The following is a 7,262-nucleotide window of genomic DNA, read 5'->3' on the forward strand; positions in this document are numbered from 1 at the left end:
CAATAAACTATGGTGTGTATCCCATGAAACATAGATATGTAGTCAATAAACTATGGTGTGTATCCCATGAAACATAGATATGTAGTCAATAAACTATGGTGTGTATCCCATGAAACATAGATATATAGTCAATAAACTATGGTGTGTATCCCATGAAACATAGATATGTAGTCAATAAACTATGGTGTGTATCCCATGAAACATAGATATGTAGTCAATAAACTATGGTGTGTATCCCATGAAACATAGATATTTAGTCAATAAACTATGGTGTGTATCCCATGAAACATAGATATGTAGTTAATAAACTATGGTGTGTATCCATGAAACATAGATATATAGTCAATAAACTATGGTGTGTATCCCATGAAACATAGATATGTAGTCAATAAACTATGGCGTTTATCCATGAAACATAGATATATAGTCAATAAACTATGGTGTGTATCCCATGAAACATAGATATGTAGTCAATAAACTATGGTGTGTATCCCATGAAACATAGATATGTAGTCAATAAACTATGGTGTGTATCCCATGAAACATAGATATGTAGTCAATAAACTATGGTGTGTATCCATGAAACATAGATATGCAGTCAATAAACTATGGTGTGTATCCATGAAACATAGATATGTAGTTAATAAACTATGGTGTGTATCCCATGAAACACAGATATGTAGTCAATAAACTATGGTGTGTATCCCATGAAACATAGATATATAGTTAATAAACTATGGTGTGTATCCCATGAAACATAGATATGTAGTCAATAAACTATGGTGTGTATCCCATGAAACATAGATATGTAGTTAATAAACTATGGTGTGTATCCCATGAAACATAGATATATAGTCAATAAACTATGGTGTGTATCCCATGAAACATAGATATGTAGTCAATAAACTATGGTGTGTATCCATGAAACATAGATATATAGTCAATAAACTATGGTGTGTATCCATGAAACATAGATATGTAGTCAATAAACTATGGCGTGTATCCATGAAACATAGATATGTAGTCAATAAACTATGGTGTGTATCCTATGAAACATAGATATGTAGTCAATAAACTATGGTGTGTATCTCATGAAACATAGATATTTAGTCAATAAACTATGGCGTGTATCCCATGAAACAGATATGTAGTCAATAAACTATGGTGTGTATCCCATGAAACATAGATATGTAGTCAATAAACTATGGCGTGTATCCCATGAAACAGATATGTAGTCAATAAACTAAAGTGTGCACCCAATGAAACAGATATGTAGTCAATAAACTATGGTGTGTATACCATGAAACTAAAGTGTGCACCCAATGAAACATAAGTCAATAGTCCGTGAAATAAGTGTGTACTTTCTTTTGTCCGTCAGTTTAAGCGTTTACCTTTTTTGGCAAGACGTTTGTACTGAAAAGAAAGAAAATAAGTTGGTCATAACATCACACAGATAAAACTGCGACGTATCATGAGTGGGCGAAGAGCGTGGTCGAGTGGATGTAGAGCCTGGGACGGGAGTGGAACAACGTCGGTTTAACATGTACTTGTACTTACCCTGCCTGGGGTCCGGAATTATGGGATAAAAACAGAATCAGTATGCTGTAGGAATCCACGATATACCGACGCGTGGTGTCTCAGCTGGCTAGTATGGTGTCTCAGCTGGCGAGTATGGTGTCTCAGCTGGCTAGTATGGTGGAGCACAGTGGTGTAGTGGTTAGCATGCTGGCCTCTCACGCCACAGGCCCGGGTTCGAATCCCGGTGGAGACACCAACATTTTTGACCTGATTCTCATACTGTGTTGTGTCCCTGGGCAAGGCACTTCGTCCACATTGCACTCAGTCCACCCAGCTGTTCAAAATGGGTACCTGAAAAGCGGATGTACGGACCTATACGGTCGCGCTTAGCGCTTAGTAGCAGCTTTGAAAGTACAATTACGTCAGGGTAATAATGTAACGCCAGAGAACAGCATCGCGTTGGATTCTAGGCCCAAAAAGTAGCATTATTATTATGGTGTCTCAGCTGGCTAGTATGGTGTCTCAGCTGACTAGTATGTGTCTCAGCTGGCTAGTATAGTGTCTCAGCTGGCTAGTATGTGTCTCAGCTGGCTAGTATGGGGTCTCAACTGACTAGTATGTGTCTCAGCTGGCTAGTATGGTGTCTCAGCTGGCTAGTATGGTGTCTCAGCTGGCTAGTATGTTGTCTCAACTGGCTAGTATGGGGTCTCAGCTGGCTAGTCATGTACAACCCGCATATTTATTGACTTGTGCAAGCAGATACATACACACAGTAAAACACGCGAACACAGGCATGCACGCACATGCAAACATGTCGCTACAAAACTGCAGTAGTCTCCCGAAAAATACTGTTATAGTGACTAATTCAGGACAGCCGTCGTCCAAATATTTAAAAAGTCCAAAACTATGTTGTCAAGACATGTGAGACTTTATTGTAATATATATATGACGCAAACCTGTAATCTTAACCACTACTGTACATCCTTATCACTACCGCATTGTACATTGACTTGTCAGCCGATTAATTATTGTATAAGACATTTATAACCTTCATCGGTAATCCCCCTTGGCCGTGTCTGCCATCACATCAACTGGTCAAGGAAGTGCTATTGTTTCTCTGTCTGTCCATTGTTGAGTTGTCGCCTGTCCATTGTTGTCAAAAACTGTATATGCTCACATCTACATGTAGAGGAGAAAAAACAGAGCACAGGTCCGGTATTCCGACTGTCTATGTTGGGACGACCACGAGCAGATAATGCCGCTCTGGGGTTGAGCTGGAACTCCTCTCACCTAATTCATGTATACCTGTTTATGAGTTCTGAACTCAACTATGTCTTCGTCTTCATCAACGCACACTTCCTTTTAAGTATGAGCTAATTACCCAGTCGACGCATAACCACACGTTGACAGTACAATACCTTTTCTTACACTATAACCATTCAGTGTTTGTGTTTTCTTTAATTGTAACCCATGAACATCCTGACTAAAACTGATCTTCAGCAACCCATGTGGAAACGTGATCGGGTTGTCAGGCTCGCTTAAATTACTTGGTTGACACATGTCAGCGTATCCCAATTGCATAGATCGATGCTCATGATGTTGATCACTGGATTGTTTTGTGGTTCAGGCTCGATTGTTTACAGTCCGCCGTCATATAGCTGGAATATTGCCGTGTGCGGCGTTAAACAAATGCATTTTTATCAGCTTTGGTGTCTAGGTGCTTGTGCATTGAGCCAGTGATTGACAAAAACATCTGAAATATTCCCATATCGAAAGAATACAATTTTAAGAGGTTATCAGCCACAATTGTTATATGGATCGATGCTCAGGCGCGATGTCTTTATGGGAAAGGTTTGGGGTGAAAAGGTAGGTCAGTTTCTTTGTAAAGAATGAAACTTGATCCTCGAAATTGATCTGTCGGAATCCAACACCCTTCAGTGTCTTGACAAACACTGAACTAGGAATTACCAGCAAGTGATACTTTCACAAGTAAGCCAATCTGATGTCTCCATTAGCGCGAACCAACTGACATAACTATACATGTATTAACTGCCTATTCTGATGTGCTCAATCGTGTCTTTATATACACGTGGAAAAAAGTATCGCAAAACCTATGATTTTTAACCCCTATGTCCCTATTTGTAGCACGTACTACGACAAAGTTGCACCCTTGCGAGGTGAAGGTCACCAAAAGTTATCACAAGCATCAACGTGCAACACGTGTACCGTCATAGGCAAATGTCAAGTTTCAGTAAACTGTTCTTACAGGTCGATAATCTGGAAAACCAATCGATTTCGTTATTGATAAGCAAATATGGACCTCCTTAACTGACACATGCTAAAAGATGCCAAGTTATTGGTATGAGGAATGCTGGCATGCCATGGAGGTCAATTGCAAGAGATGCTGGTTTCATACATCGGCTATCAGTGGTTTGGCCAGCCAGACAAGAGATGCTGGTTTCATACATCGGCTATCAGTGGTTTGGCCAGCCAGACAAGAGATGCTGGTTTCATACATCGGATATCAGTGGTTTGGCCAGCCAGACAAGAGATGCTGGTTTCATACATCGGCTATCAGTGGTTTGGCCAGCCAGACAAGAGATGCTGGTTTCATACATCGGCTATCAGTGGTTTGGCCAGCCAGACAAGAGATGCTGGTTTCATACATCGGCTATCAGTGGTTTGGCCAGCCAGACAAGAGATGCTGGTTTCATACATCGGCTATCAGTGGTTTGGCCAGCCAGACAAGAGATGCTGGTTTCATACATCGGCTATCAGTGGTTTGGCCAGCCAGACAAGAGATGCTGGTTTCATACATCGGCTATCAGTGGTTTGGCCAGCCAGACAAGAGATGCTGGTTTAATACATCGGCTATCAGTGGTTTGGCCAGCCAGGCAACGATCTTAAGGACCGTCAGATTTCAGGTCGATAAATACTAGGGAGGACACAGTCCTCAGAATCACAACACTTCATCCGTTCATGTCAAGTGGTGTCTTAAAAAAAAGGCTTGCACATAGTCGTTTGTCCAACAGGACGTCTACTCGGCTAAAATCGGCAGGGTAGCCCTTCGACCTATCCGAAGTCCTTTGTTGTCCCCAGAGCAGAGAGCACTACGACTAGCTTGGTGTCAAGCGCGACGTTACTGGATTTTGAGGTCGTTGGGAAGGGTCAATTGTTCCGACGAAAGTCCGTTTCTTTTGTTCATTGCTGATGGACATGCTCTTATTTGGCACCCCAGAAACACTGTATATGCCCAACAGAATATCTTGGAGCAAATATCGTTTTGGTTCATTGAAGGTGGCTGTAAACCTGACCTTGTGACGATCAAACAAATTCTGAATGGACATCGGTACATCATTGACCGTCTGAACACAAGGCCAGTCTTCATGGACGACAATGCTAGGCCACATCGTGCACGTACCGGTGATTGTTTTACGTTAAGGGCTGTGGAAAGCAAGTCCACCATGGCCGCCAGATCTCAATCCCACAGAGCATGTTTGGGACACTACGGGTTTCCAGAGAGATCCTCCAGTGCAAAATATTGATGTTTTGGAACACGGCTTCCATCAAGACTGACTGACTGACTGAGTTTGGTTTTACGCCGCTTTTAGCAATATTCCAGCAACATCACGGCGGGGACACCAGAAATGGGCTTCACAGATTGTGCCCATGTGGGGATTTGAACCCGGGACTTCGGCGTGACGAGCTAACGCTTTAACCATTAGGCTACCCCACCGCCCAAGTTGAAGTTAAGCAACGTCGACCTCGGACGGTCAATGGATGGGTGACCGTGTTAGGCAGCTTGACTCCTGAGCGTTTCCCCACAACGAGGCACTTGTGATACACGTGGTCTCACCTTAGGCAGTGAGTGTGTTCAAAATTGCCTCTGTTCACCCGCAGAAAATGGGTACCCGGCTGGATAAAATACCCAACTGGTTAATGTCATGTGACTGACCTAACAGGCAGCTTGGTTTATCCAGGGTAATAATAATCAGATTCTGATTACAGCCTCCAGTGAGCAAATAGTCAGATGGATACCAGGCGCTATATCAATGAATTATTATATTTTATAGATTAAAATGAAAATGCAGCAGAGAGGATTATTATCAGTTTAATATGTCCTCTTCTTATGTTTGGTTAAACTGTAATATAATCGCCAACTGCTAGAGGTATAGTGTAAAACCAGCTAGGGTCCATGCAGGTAACCAAAATACTGCCCATGGTCCGTAGTGTGGTGATCTACCTTCAGTTGTTTGCGATCCGTAGCCTGTGTTTACATTGTTTTGTATTAATAGTAAGAAAGTTTAAGATTTACAAACTAGTTTTATATTAATTTCTGTGATCTTCTAGTGATTTGTACGGTCCTCGATGACAGGTGTTACATAATTCAACTTTGTATTTAACTATTTATCACATATTTCGAACTTAGTCACAATATGGCTGACATATTGCCGATGTGACTTAAAATATTAACTCACTCAACCTCAGGGTTAGGTGAAACGCTTGTTTTATGTTTGCTCTAGTGAGGTTATGTCTCTCTGACGTAAAAAAATAACCCAACCCTCAAAACATTTTTCACACCTACCTTTATCTCGAGTCTTCGCGTCTGTCTCTTCAATCTCTTCAATTGATGACAACTGATACCTTCGATTGTAGTTACGTTTGAATACTGTATAGGCGTGGACTTGATCGTGACTTCCTGTCCGGGAGATTGGATGGATAGTTTCACCCAAACCATCGTCATAATAAGCCCCAAGTTCATTACAACCAATACACAAAGAACCCCAAGAAGAAGTCTTTTCTCCATGGTCACCGTGCAACGAAGGCTGCGCTTGTGGCAAAACAGATTCAAACTTGCCCCTTTGTTATGACCATGGAAAAACCCATTCAAATACCTTGGGGGATTTCCCTAGGGGTGTTTCGGGTAGAAGTATGTAATGCCATATATGGATGACGAAGTGCACACGACAAGAACGTGTAGGTTCTTATTCTGCAACGCTACTGCAGTCGAGAAATTATCTTTCAGCAGGCGGTGGGGTAACCTAGTGGTTAAACCGTTGGCTCGTCACGCCGAAGACCCGGGTTCGATTCCCCACATGGGTACAATGTGTGAAGGCCATTTCTGGTGTACCCCGTCATGATATTGCTGGAATATTGCTAAAACGGTGAAAAAGTGACCTCACTCACGCACTCTTTCAGCAGTGAAATACTGACCTTGGACTCTGGGGAGGTCTGGGATTTTATCGAAAAAAATCTGCAAATTCTGAAGACTTTATTATATGGCATTGTAACGTATAGTGAATTAATGTAGCCATTGTATCACATTGCTGACAAGGTTCAGTAGTTCGTACGTATGTGGTTAAACAATAATTAGTTGTCGGGAATGGATTACTAACTAATGTAGGATGTGGTGTGAAAGGTATTATCTTCTGATTACATTTGAGTCAATTTAAATCTGAAATCTTCATCTGTACATCCATAGACTACTTCAGCATTGTATAGAACGTTTATGAAGATATTTGAGCCATGTAAGTGGGAAAGCCCATGTATCACGTCGTATCTTCATCATGGACAATAATTATATATTATATTATATTATATTATATTATATTATATTATATTATATTATATTATATTATATTATATTATATTATTATATTATATTATATTATATTATATTATATTATATTATATTATATTATATTATATTATATTATATTATATTATATTATATTATAATATAT

The sequence above is a fragment of the Haliotis rubra genome, unplaced genomic scaffold (assembly GCF_003918875.1).
Source record: "Haliotis rubra isolate DU_JTF1 unplaced genomic scaffold, ASM391887v1 Scf84, whole genome shotgun sequence".
NCBI lineage: Eukaryota > Metazoa > Mollusca > Gastropoda > Lepetellida > Haliotidae > Haliotis > Haliotis rubra.